We start from the raw sequence: 13,415 nt of genomic DNA on the forward strand, positions 1-13,415 counted from the left end.
CAGGTACAATGTATAAGAGAGAAAATGTATTGAATTACTTCTATGTAACTATCAACACAAACTTTGCTACTTCTGTTAACAAAACGGAAGCATCAGGACACAGTTTATCCTTATCAAGCACATTACCAGAGGCAGGATGACAGGGTTACATGTTTCATTAAGTCTCCCTGCCCTACAAAGGTGAAAGAGACAACCACATTGGGGACTGGGCCCTAGGACTCATACTTTTGTCTCAGCTTAGGCTATAATCTTGACCTTTGAGAGGCCTTCACCTCATGCCACTGGTAAGTCAACTTGAACATCTGGAAACAAAAGAGGAAATTTATTAAGTGCCTACTATGTGCTAGCCACCATGCTAAGTGCTTTACAACAACCCAGAGAGGTAGAGCCGTCATGGTCTCCATTTTCGGTTGTTCAGTTGTGACCCCTTTGGGGGTTTTCTTGGCAGAGATACTGGAGTAGTTTCCTATTTCCTTCTCCAGCTCATTTTACTCATGAGCAAACTGACTTACCAGGGATCACCCAGCTAGAAAGTGTCTAAGTTGCTTTTGAACTGGGGGGGCTTTCTCACCTCAGGTCCAGTGCTCTGTGCTTTCGGCAACACCTAGGGGCCTCACAAGGAATCAGCTCTTTCTGACTCCAGGCCTCAGGACCTGTGCACTGCTCTGCCCCCTAGAGGCCTCAAAAGGAATTAGTCCAGCACTGTGCATCGGGGCGCTCCCTGGCTGCCCAAGAACCTGTAACTGAGGTATTAGTGTTGTATGTGAATGGGACCATATTAGCTCCATCTCTATTCTTCTCTAACATTTTATTTTATCTCATTTTTACACCACAGTCACCTCCAATAGCCCTCCCCCTTGCCCAGTTAGACTGCCACTAATACTTGGTGCAACACCTGTGACCCACTGTATCAGTAATTAAGGTGGGATTTTTTTACTGTTTTCTCTTTTGGAGCACTTATTTAATCAAGTGCCCTTGATGAGTCAGGCCTTCATTTCTTTGATTAAATCAGGAGTCTTTGATGATCTCCTTACCTCAAGGGAAAGCCCAGTTTACATGGGTTTGAGTCACATGTTTGTGACGCTTTTAGGTCACATGGGTTTGAGTTGCATGTTGTGATGCCCTTTGACCCTGAACAGGGTATATAAACTCAGAGGTTGACGTTTCTCCTTTGGGGGCTCTCACTCACTGGAAGAGTGTTGTGTGACATGAAGAGACTCTGGGCAGCTGTTGTTAAGAGACCCCAGGCTTGTAAACCCAGATGTTGATACTTTCCTGGTAACTATGAATTATGATTTGAATCAGACAAGGTCTGTCTGCTGATGTTTGTAATTTCTATTTGTATTTGCTCTGAAGTTCAGGGTGCCAGCTTTTCCTCCTAAACTAATGAGTTATATATGTATGTTTGATTAAAGTGAGATTGTTAACCCCTTAAAGTTGCTTTCCTTAGAAAAGCAGATCAAAGAACTTGTGCTGGCCGCCCTTCTGTGTGCTGTTGTTATTGGTCTTACACAGCCACAGTAGCTGCTAGCTGAATTGTTACACCCACCACCTCTCTGCTTAGAGGAAAGAAGGGTTTTTCGACAGCAGTTTGCTGGAGTCAATATTAGGCACTACAGATAATCTGAATCCTGACAATGCTGCTTCCATTTACATTCCTGCAGTCATTGTGAATATGGTAGTCCTGGCTCTGCTTTATTAACTCTGACTCATTCCATGTAATTCTTCCCATGGCTCTTTCTCCAAATTCCTCCTGATGGGGTTTAAACTATGGGAGCCCCTTTGAACTCTCCTTGAATCTTCCCACTAGATGAGGCCACAAGCCTTTCATTAGGCCCACATCTCTCGGTTAGGTTACTCTTAACCTAGACTAGCCCTCCATGGTCCAGCTAATTTCCACCCTTGATCCTATCAAAGTGTCTATGCCCAAATCTGTTCCCTACATTGTCTGTCATCTCCAGGTAGCCTTCAACTACTTCCCACCCTTAATCCCATTCTCTTGGTTCCTGGAGTGTGACCTCACCCCAGTCCCCTCAAGCTCCTCCTTAGACTCCTCCTCAAGACCCTCCCTAAAGCCCTCCTCCCATCACCCCAGGACTGCCCCAGATCCCTCCCACAATCTTTCTGTATATAAGTTTCATTTTGCCTCTTTGAAGGGGCTCAGATTCAATCTACCTCAGATTGAATCTGGTCTGCTTGTGGAAACGAGCATCACAAATGGTGAGATTTCTTAAGACTACCCATTACGGTGAATCTTTAATAAACTTGGTTTTTCGTTGGCTGTGAGAAGGTGTGAGTGGAATTCATTCAGGCAGGACCCAGCATGTTGGTATTTTGGGGTCTTGAGCACCTCTAAAAACTTATGGTTCCTTAACCTCAACAATCCTATTCCCAACATCCCTCATTTCGTGCAGTGAACATCTTGCTATAGCATCATCCATTTATTGGAAGTAGTTAGGTGGAAGAGAGGGTTCAGTGCTGAGCCTGGATTCAGGTACCTGAGTTAAAATCCCAGTGATAATCCTAAAGCTCCTAGTGCAGTGCCTGGCACATAGAAGGTGCTATATGTTAGCTATCATCATCATCATTAAAATGATTATTTTCCCCCTGTCAACTGGCTCCCTCTTTTCAATGCCTTGATGTTATTAATGAACACTACTAGGACTATTTGAGTGTCAATGGATCCTTTTTTTCTAGCACTTGCTTCCCTGGGGTATAGGAATGATGGCTCAGACATTAGGAAGAGCTGAATTGTTTTTCTCTAGATTAGCTGGACCAGCAGTGGATTAGTTCACTTGTTATACTGTGAACTCTTCAACATTGGTATTTCTGGGATTTTTCATCCTTCCCAATAGGATCGGTATAAAGTGACCATGTAGAGTTGTTTTAGTTTGTGGTTTCTTTTTATCAGTGATTTGTAGCATTTTTCTTCTCTTTTGATCACATATTGATTTAGGAATTTAATTCATGATTCATGGAGCCTGCACTGAGGTCAGGTTCTATGCTAGGGCCTGGAACTATGCAGACAAAAAAGAAACAATATTTGTCCTCAAGCTTACATTCTGCTGGAGAAAATTCTGTGTACCCAGAAGAGTAAATGCCCCACACATACACTGGAAATACAAACTGCTTTTTTTTGGGGGGGGGGAAGCAAGGAGCACCAACAGTTAGAAAAAAATTCATTAAAGTTCTCACATAAGGAACAGCATTGGGGAAAGTGGTAGAGAGTGAAGGTTCGAACAGAGAGCATTCTGGACCATCTTGGGAATGCTGGCCAATCAGAACATAAACAATTAGGAAGCACCTCCTATGTGTCAGGCACTGTGTGCTGGGTCCCAAAAAGAGGCAGAGGGTAATGCCTGCCCTCAAGGAGTTTACAATCCAATCCCAGGTAAAGACCAAGAGTGAGGAAACAGCAATAATGTAATGGAGGAATTCTGTAATGCAACTGGAATGGTAGCCTGGAGCCAGACTGTGCAGGGCCTTTGGTTACAATACATGAGGGATGGATTTTTCACACAGTGCTTCGTACATTCTAATGCAATTCTCAAGAAATAAACACTCCAAGCATTTGGTAGTTAGAAGCACCAAGGTGACTATGGTGTTAAACCCTACATATCCTGGATACCAGACTGTTATTGAAGATGGTTGATTCTCCCTCATTCCTAAATTTCCCCACCAGACCACTAGTAAAATTCTAGCTGCAGTGATTTGGTTGGTGGCAAAAACTTTTTCATTTTATGCACCTCAAATTTACATTTTTTTTTCTTTTTTGCTGGCTTCTCTCCTGTTTGGGTAAGAATTCTTCCCTAACTCCTAGACAAAAAGGGAACACTATGCACCCTCTAATTGCTTTCCATTTTTCCCAGTTCTGCTGAATAGAGAACTCTTCCTATGGACATTCAGGAGCCCTCTTAACCAAGACAAATATGAGAAAACATTTCAACTTGGCAGTGAATTTTTTTAGTAGTATTAAAGACACCTACCTACATCCCCACTTATCCACATGCCTGAAAAAGCCTTTTCCAAACATCCAATACAAATACCTGGGACACATTGACACACTGTTTGGCTGCTTTGGGAAGGCTCCATTTCTGGAATCCTTGTTTGGGTTTGGGGAGTGTGTTGGGATTTGTTCCTAGTGTAAGGCACTGATCTTAGGCTTTAGGGAAGGGCTTCTTAAGCTGGGGGATATGAATTCATTTTTAAAAAATTCTGATAACTGTTCCTTATTGCCAATGCTTTCCTTTATAATCCAAAGTATTTTATTCTATGCATTTAAATAACATTCTGAAGAGAGGACCAGGGGTGCACCCGACTGTCAAGGGGTACGTGAGCCCTGCTCTAGGTCCCTAGCTCTAGCCTTCCACCTCTTGTACCTGCTGTCAAAGGGATACTTCGGAGTCCAGCCCCCAGTAAAGCAGACCCATTTGATTGGTGTTTGGGCCAACTTCCTGGTCTACAGAGCTCAGTTCCGAGGCTCTTCGGGGTTCTAAGGACAAAGGTGCAGGGGCTGGGCTTTCAGGAATAAAGAGCCCCTCGCCCCCTCCTCCGATTTCGGAGCTGTCCACGAAGAAGTTGCTGCTCTCCAGGTGGTTACAAAGTAGCAAGACGCTGAGGCAGACTGGGAGGAAATGCTCGACCCTCGGAAGCTACTTTGTATCTATTTTCCAGGCCTTCCCCCAGTGACAGCGGCCAAAGAAGATGATCTTAAGTAATGAGAAGGGGACTAGCTTTGAAATGAAGCTGCTTTCGTCCTGGGCAGGAAGAGGCCGGGGGACCTGCATTTGAACCCAGGTCTTCTGGACCCCAGGCCCAGTGCTCTGTGGTGCTCCCTAACTGCCCAGAGTTGGAATGTAAGCTTCTCGAGGGCAGGGGTTCTTTCATTTCTTTTTGGCATCCTCAATGCCAAAGTCACTTAATTTATGGGTAGGACGGGACCTATACCTGAGATTTTAATGGTTTTGGGAACTCCTTAATGAAGAAGCCTTCAGCCTAGTGCAGGGCACACAGCAGGCGCTTACTGTGATCAAACCGACTGAACCACAACGGCAGCTGCTTCCCGTTATTATCATTATTATTATCAATTATTATGACCTCCATTATTAATTGGGCCGGGCAGGCCAGGATTCGAACCTGCGGAGCTGGGAGGGGGCGGGAAGGGGGAGAAAAGAGGAGGGAGAAGGGGGAAGGGAGAAGGGAGGGGCCGGAAGGAGGCGCGGGGGCGGCCGCGGGAAGTGGCAGGAGCGGGAGGCGGGCCCACCTGGAAGCGCCGCCGGGCGGGCGGGCTGGCGCGCAGGGGCCGCGGTGCGGCGGCCGGCCGAGCTTCCGGGGGGCGGCCTCCCTCTCGGCCAAGGCCAAGGCCACGGGCCGCCCGCCGGCCGCTCTCTCCCGTCAGCTCCGCGGCGCCCGAGGTGAGGAGCGGGGCCGCTGGGGGCACGTGGCGGGCGGGGGAGTGCGATGGAGGGAGGGGGAGGGGCCGCGAGACCCGGATTCTGCGGCCCCTTGGATCCTGGGTGGAGGGGGGGGGGCCGGGGAGGAGGAAGAAGAGAGGAGAGGAGTAGAGGGGAGGGGGCGACGGCTGTGAGTGGCGATGCCCCCACGTGGGGCGGGGTGCGCGCTCACAAGCTTGCGCCGCCACCGCCGCGCTTGGGGGCGGGGCGCCGGGCGCGCGCTCCGCGCTCGCTGGGCTACGGCCCACGTGACGTGCACGCGGGCCGCTGATGCCCACGTGACACGTCGGGAGCCCAGCTGGTTTGACAGGAAACTAGGGTATTGAAGTTCTTAAAAGCCGCCGCGCGGCCGCGTCGCGCTCGTTCTGCTCTCCCCTTCCCCTCCCCTGGCCACCTGCCTCCGAAGAGAGCCCCGCTGGCCCTGCGGCCCAGCACCTGTCGCGTCTCCTCGGAGTTTAGCCCCGGCCGCTGTCTTCCCCCGTGACAGGCAGTTCCCGTTCGGAAGTCGCGCTCCAGCCGCCATGTTGGCTCCGGCCCGGCCTCGCGAGATTCCACGGGACTAGGTGGCCTCGCGAGACAATCCGGCTCTCGCGGGAGGGGGCCGGCCGAAAGCGGGCCCTGGACTGCAGCGCTGTTTGGGTTCCCGGGGCCCGGGGAGCCGCGACTCTACGGACTAGGCAAGTAGCGGGCGGGGGCCGGGACCCCGGACAGGCGGCAGCGGGGGAGGGCGTGTCCTCGGGCATGGAGACCGCGACCCCTCCCCCGCCAGCCTCCCCGCCCTCGCGGTGCCCCTTACCTGCGGGGGAGAGGGGGGGACTTGGCCCCTCCCACGTGCACGGCGGGGCGGCGAGTGCCCCTGGGCGCTGGGCCGAGGGGCAGCCTGCATGTAGGTGGCGCCTGCTGGGTGCCAAGGGAGGGAGGGGGCGGGCGGGCTCCGGAGGCCGAGGCTGCCAAGTGCCTCGCGTGTCATGTCCTGGGAGTGTTGTCACCGTGTACAGATGAGGAAACTGAGGCAGGCTGTCCGCCAGGGTCTTGGCTGGGCGCGCGTCGCAGGCTGGCCAGCAGGGCTGGTACGTGTTGGAGAAGGAACTTTTCTAAATTTCGGGAGCTTTTCGCCGCGTTACGTGTCGGGGGGAGGGGCGGGGGTGCCCACAGCCTAATGGGACTCTGCCCCCTTTCACCAAAAGGGGTGTAGGGTGAGACCAGCAGCTCCTCCTCCAGTGAGCCCCGGTCCTGACAGCTGCGGAGGGCTCGGCTGAGGGCTAACAGGGAATCGGTGCTCGGTGACCAATTCCATGGTGTGTTAGGGCTGGTGGTGCCGAGGCACAAGTGGGAGTCGCTCCTGCCCTCCAAGATGTGTTAGGTACGAGGTAACTGAGGAGGGGAGGGCTCTGGGCTCCCCGGGAAGGAAGTGGGATCTCAAAGAACTCAGAGGGTGCTTTGCTGCCGGCCTCTGAGTGGTGGCATCTTGTTCGACCCGGTCCTGAGTGAGAACCCTTTGCTTTATCGTGCTAGTTGATTCACCATAGTTGTGGTCTCTCAACAACTTTCAATTTAGTAACTAGTAATCATTCCTAAAAATGAGAACCATTAAAATCGAATATGGCTATTTGGGCATTGTAGGGAGTCTTAAGCTAGCCCTGCCTCCCTTCCCTCTCCTCCCTCCTTCCTCTCCTTTTGCTTTACGTGTATCTGAAAAAATAAAAGTATTTTGTGACTTGAGCTTCCTTGCTTTGAAACCTGTCTGTTAAGAGGGGAGTATAAGAGTCTCACATATATAGAAGCTTGTATAGAAGCTTTTAAGTTCATCAGATTATTTAAAGGAGTTGGGAAAGTTGTGAAGTGTTGGCTAAAGATGTATGTCCACCTGTTGGTTGGTTGGTTGGTTGTTGTCCTTGGTTCTCGAAGAGGACCAAAATGACACCATGATGCTTGAGTCAAGATTCAGTGTATCTGACTGTGGCTGATCAGGCCAATAGGAGCTCAGTTCATCTGTATAGGCACACACAAACTTAATAGTTCTTAACCAGTTATCATTTCTTGACCACCTTTTGGTAAGTTTCCCCGCCAGTTGATACACTCTTCTGAGACTTCATAATCCAAACTCAAATCTGAGGAAAGATGTAGGTTTGGGAGACAGTGTAGGAACATTTGCCAAGGGTCATAGAGTAATATCAGGGTGTCAGTCAGGGAATAGGAGGGTCTGTGGTGAGGATTTAGAATGTGATGCATAGAGGGCTTCAGAAGGGTGCACCAGGACCTCAGATGACTCAAGGCTTACAGGAAAATGGATGCAGGTTCAGAAGAAGAAACTAGAATATTCAGGAGGTGATTTTTCTCCTTTTCTTCCAGTATTTTGGAGATTTGTATGCAAAAGCTGCCCAACACTTCAGCCACAAAAAATGACTGACTTTTGTGTTGTCAAGTTTCATGTAGTTTTCATGTATCCTGTATATGGTGGGACTAGCAGCTTTTGAAATGAAGCCAAACTTTTTTTTTTAGACAATGCTGAATGTAGTTAGAGTTTGAGACTTAGTTATAGATTTGCTTCTGGGAATCCCATTTAATCTTAATAGGCTTCTTCTGGTCTAGATGAACATGTATTTCACACCTTATCTGAACTATTTAAAGAAACATGCTCCTTTCCTTCAGAAACCTTGCTTATACATAATGTTTTTGGCCCAGGAAGAAGGATTGCCTCCTCAGAATAGACTGCTAAAGTTCACTGACTTTTAGCAGATTTGTTTAAAAAGGGTTGTTTTTTTTTTTTTTTTTAAGTTGGAAACCCAGAGGAGGAGGAGCAATGTGGTTTGTATAGATTGAATTTCCTTTGCTGTGTCCTATAGAAGGGACACTTGGTGACTTGAAAAGATTGCTTGCTGGGCTAGACTTACTGGATTATCCGGTGTCATTCCTAGAGAACTTTTAAACCTTTTTTGGACTATAAGACAAAGAGCTGTATAAAAGTGGATAATTTGTATGGACTCTGTCCTGTTTTCCTCCCCAGGCTGAAAACTGTGCGCTTCTTTGTGGTCCTGATTGTTCCTCTAACCATTTCACTGCTACCAGCCTGCAGGTGAGAACTCTGATGTTTCTGGCTTCAAGCAGGTTTCTCTAGGGCTTGCAGAGGTAGAGGGGGTTACAGTATCCTAGAATTTAGAGGTAGAAAGAACCTTTAAGGTTACTCCATTTATTCCAGCCATGCATTTTTTGTTTGCAGAAACTGAGGCCTGGTGACTTACCCAAAGTCATAAAGTAACCGAGCCAGATTCTAGCCAGTTTTCCTACTCCAGTTACTGTTCTTGTTATGGGAAGAAAGCTCCCATTCTCTTGGGAGCTCGGAGGACTGGTTGTATGCAAACAGTAGTCTTTTCTTACCTCTGAAAGTTTGGAGGTAGCTGTTTGTGGGTGGCTCACTGCCACTCTTAGGGGCTCTGGACATTACCTAGGTAGGAGCAGAAAATGGCAATGCTGGCCCAGTGCAGGTGTGGGGCTCGAATTTAATCCAGCTGCCTTAATTGGCCAGGAACTGTGCCGCTTGTGAAAATGGTTTCCAAAGAAGTTGAAAGAAGTGGATCTCAGCCGAATTAAAATGAATGTATTACTTCCTCAACCTTGAAGTCTGAGCCAGACAGCTTACTTAGAAAGTAAGCCCCGCTCCCCGGGCATTTGTTCTATAAGTCCCAAGTATTACAGACATGTTGGAGACCCCATTACCTGTGCTTTGGTTCCCTTGTAAAAGATTGTAAGTGCTTACCTATTTGTAGGGGTTTTGTACTTTTTAAAGAGAGTTTAAAATTTTTTTATTCTTTTTAAAGAGAGTTTAAAAAATTTTTTAACTTTTTTCTTGAAGTCAAATCAACAAACTTTTATAAAGTACCTACTATGTGCCAGGTTCTGTCCTCAAGTTCTTGAGATACAAAGAAAGACAAAAAAAGTCTGTTTTCAAGCAGTTTGAAGTCTAATGGGGAAGGTAAAATGCAAACAGCTACACGTAAGCAGGACAGACACACACACACACACGCACACGCGCACACGCACACACGAGATTGAAGATCATCTCAGAGGGAAGGTACAGAGGTTAAGGAGGACTGGCAGTGGCTTCTTGGAGAAGGCAGAGATTTGAAGAAAACCAGGACAGGATATCTGGAGAGAGAGCATTCCAGGCATGGGGGACAGCCAGTGAAAAGTGCCTGGAGTTGGAATATGGAAGGTCTTGTTGGAGGAGCAACCTGAAGACTGGTGTCTCAGGATTGCAGAATATGTGGAGGGCAGTGAGGTGGAAGAGCAGAAGCAGGCAAGCAGAGGCTTTTATCTTTGATCTCAGAGGTGATGGGAGCCATTTGAGTTTATTGAGGGAGGGTGACAGGGTCAGAATGGACAGGAGTGGGGAGAGACCCTCGAGCAGGCTGTGTGGCCCTGCGGATAGAGACTGGGACCTGGAATTGGGAAGACCTGAGCTCAAATCTGACTTCTAACCTGGGCAAGCCACTTCATCTCTGCCTGCCTTAGTTTCTTCATCTGTAAAATGAGGATAATAAAAAGCACTTATCTCCCAAGGTTGTCATGAGGATCAAATGAGATCCCATTTGTAAAGCACTCAGCACAATGCCTGGCACATGCTAGGTACTTAATAAATGTTCCTTTCCCCTTCCCTATTGAAGTAAGTCAGGATGTAGGGTGATGACAATGTCGGAAGAGAGAAAGAGGGTGTATAGGAGTTGTTAGGAAGGTGGAATCAGCAGAGTTTGACAACTGTTGGCTGTGGGAGATGAATAAATGAATAAAGCCTTTCTTAAAATGCTTTGTGCAAAGAATTCTGCTAAGGCTATAAATAGAAAAGTCAGGCCCTGCTTTCCAGGAACACGAATTCGAATGGGGGAGACAACACATAGGGAAGGTTTTAGTTGCAAATCAGGTGGGTTCTTAGAATGCAGTGGCAAAGTGGGCATTTGTGCTGTGTCTAATGCCATTTCCACTTCTAGAAATTCTAGGTGTTTCTGGTGTTGAGCTGTTTGGCAGGGCCAAGGACTTTCTTTTCTGGGTCTGAATATCTGTGGCTGTAGCACCTGTAGGAGCAGTTTATTGAGCTGAGTCTCCACAGGAGTGGCATTCTTCAGGTGATGGCTGTGGGCACTGAAGCCTTGCTCTTCCCCAGGGTTCAAGGTCCTGGGATGTCTCCATAAAGGTCTTAGGGGACATGATGGTCAAGGTGACAAGAGTGGTTTGGCTTGCCTGGCACATACTGTCTCCTGTCTCTCCCTCAGGGTACCTTGCTGCTTCATCTAGGCTGGTTTGCCTGCCCTGTGTGTAGCAGTTGGAAATGATGGCCATCAGGATTGAGAGGGGCTGCCACTCCAGGGTTTCCCTGTTTCTGAGTGCTGGGTAAGTAGTGACAGTGAAGAGACTGGGATGATAGTGGTATTTTCCGCAGTGATAGGAAAATTAGGAAAGGGGGTTTGGAAATGCTGAGTTTGAGGTGACTGAGGCATCCAGTTGAAGATGTCTAACAGGCTTTTGGAGCTCAGGAGGGAGGTTCAGACCCACTCAGTAGACCTGAGAATCATCAGAAGAGAGAAGAAAATTGAATCGAGGGGAGCTGTTGAGATTGACAAAAGGGAGAAGCAAAGCAAAGAGGACCCAGGACAGAGCCTTGGGGGACATGCAGGGCTGGCTTTTGAGTGGGTCTCAGAAATGCAGTGTGCAGAGGAGCAGAAACACCGGAGAGAGCATTGTCAGGAAAACTGGAGGGAAGAGGAGTATTGGGAGCCAAAGTGAAGTGCTACAAGAAGAGGGGATGAGGAATGTTGATGCAGGAGGGTAAATGGGCCCTAAAACCCCGTCTTGTCATTAAATGGAGTATTTGAACCTTGTCGGGATGTTATACAAATCTGCACATTGGTGGGGGGAGGGCTTGCATTGTAGCCCCCCTGTGATGTTTGAAGAGGGAGTTTGCTGGGAAGCCCAGAAGGGGAAATGTGAATGTGTCAGGGCCAGTATTTACCTTAATAGGAGGTCTTCTCTTCTTCACCAGTGTGTAGTCACATGTTCCTCTATTTCCCCCAGTAGAATGGAGACTCCTTGAGCACAGGGACTATTGGTATTTTTTGTTTCTACCTTCAGTGCTTTGTACTTTTTTTTATTTTGAGTAGATGTATGAATTTATAAAAGCATCATTAGTCAGGGACACACCTTGGCCCTACAGCATAGTACAATAGTTGATGTGGAAATAACTGTATTACCTTGGTTAGTCACTTAATCTAGTAATCATGGCTTGCTCATTTCTGAAGTAAGGATTGGACTAGCTGAAAGCTAAGCTCCCTCTGGTATATTACAGTCATTGGAACCCAGAGCTAAGAATAGGTTATTTTCAGTCAAGTCTGGAAAGGATATAATACCATTTTAGACCATCATTAAAGAAAATAAATTTTTGAGTTTCTGCTGCTGAAGGATAACTTTCCACAGTCACCTGGAAAATTCGTTTCTGTTGAACTACTTCATTGAATTATTGTAATATCAATTAAGTTGGGACTTTCTTACTGTTTTAAAATGATTAATTAAGTGTTTTGAATGAGTCTTACTAGGTGCTAAGTCCCAGGCCTAAACGCCTATCTATTAGGTGCTAAGCCTATGTGAGTGTGAATTGGTAACTAAGGTGGGGCTGAGGTGGGGCCAGTGAAGGGAGGTCTGATTATATCTTCGCTCCCAAGTAGGCTCCAAACACCTAGCTGTTAGGTGTTAAGTCGCTGTGGGCATGAAGCCCTCAAGGTCCTAGGGGGAGGTGCTAATTCCAGAGCCAATAGTAAGAGCTTAAGTTCTGGTCACTCAGATGACGTGCTAAAGAGTGCATAAAAAGAGGGGACAGAGTTATTTGCTTAGGGCTCTCACTCTTGGCGGTGTGCTGATGTGGAGACTCTGAGCAGCTGTAGAGCCTTCCAGCTTGTAAACCCAGATTTGGGACTTTGTTAAACTCTGGTAACTATGCATCCAGATATCCATCAGACAAGGTCTGTCTGGTGTTTGTAATTTGTTTGTATTTGCTCTGAAGCTCAGGGTGCTGGTTTTTTCCCCTGAACTAAGTGGATGATATTTGTATACTGGATTAAAGTAAGATTGTTAACCCCTTAATGTTGCTTTCCTAAGTAAAGCAGATCAAAAGAACCTGGGCTTGCAGCGTTCTATGAGCTGTTGTTGGTTTTACACCCCCACAGCAGCTGCTAGCCGGAATGTTGAAACAAGGATGCCAAACAAATAAGATATAGCTGAAATATGTGGGAAATCTTTGTTTTATTCTGCTAGTAACCTGTTGTATATGAGGAATAAATGAGACTATGCATTATTTGAAATGTGGTATCTCAGATTCTTCTCTTTTCTCATCTTGCTTTGTGTAGGGATTCTTCCCTTCCTCAAGAGACCCTTTTAATAGCTAGTGATGATGTAGCCCAATTCACTTTGGAGCCTCTTTTAAGAGTTTAGGAAGTTTTTTTATTTCTAGTGACCCCAAATTTACCTCTGTTACTTCCATCTCTTCCTGGATTCAAATCCAGGTTCTAATAATCGCTCTTTGGTATGAGAACCCATCAGCTCTTTGGAGAGTCTGTTCCAACTTTTCTCTCTTTTATTGTATTCTGCTGAGGGAAAGTGAAGTGTACACAGATAAGTCATTTCTTGGTGTGAAGACAATGCTAACTTTTGGGGTATCGGGAAGGGCCTCTTGAAGGAGGGGCTGCTGGAGTTGGGCCTGGAAGGGAGCCAGGGATCCCAGGAGGTAGAAGTGAATGAATCAGAGGTGAGAAGGCAGGAGATGGAATGTCAGGTGTAGGGAACAGCATCAATTGGGCTGGAATGGAGAGTGTGGGAATTGGTTTAGGAAGGTAAAGAGCGGAGCCCAGCCAGGTGGGCTTCTAGGATCCCTAGCCAATGAGATCGTAGTTGTAGAAAGTGCTTAGCACAGTACCTGGG

The 13,415-nt window shown here is 47.4% G+C and overlaps 1 protein-coding gene across 6 annotated transcripts in view; it reads left to right on the forward strand.

Annotated features, from left to right (window-relative positions):
* Positions 1 to 5,324: 5,324 nt before the first annotated feature.
* The window catches only part of ZZZ3 (zinc finger ZZ-type containing 3), a 109,818-nt gene continuing 101,727 nt past the window's right edge, over positions 5,325 to 13,415 (forward strand). For 4 of the 6 annotated variants that reach the window (XM_036754651.1, XM_036754645.1, XM_036754649.1 and 1 more), the window contains exons 1-2: positions 8,459 to 8,529; positions 10,721 to 10,838. The gene's annotated coding sequence lies outside the window, so the exon portion shown is untranslated. Of the gene's footprint in view, positions 5,415 to 8,458; positions 8,530 to 10,695; positions 10,839 to 13,415 lie in introns of those variants that run through there. The other 2 variants (XM_036754647.1, XM_036754646.1) reach the window with 2 other exon arrangements.

This window comes from Trichosurus vulpecula, chromosome 4 (genome assembly GCF_011100635.1).
Source record: "Trichosurus vulpecula isolate mTriVul1 chromosome 4, mTriVul1.pri, whole genome shotgun sequence".
In the NCBI taxonomy this organism is placed as follows: Eukaryota; Metazoa; Chordata; class Mammalia; order Diprotodontia; family Phalangeridae; genus Trichosurus; species Trichosurus vulpecula.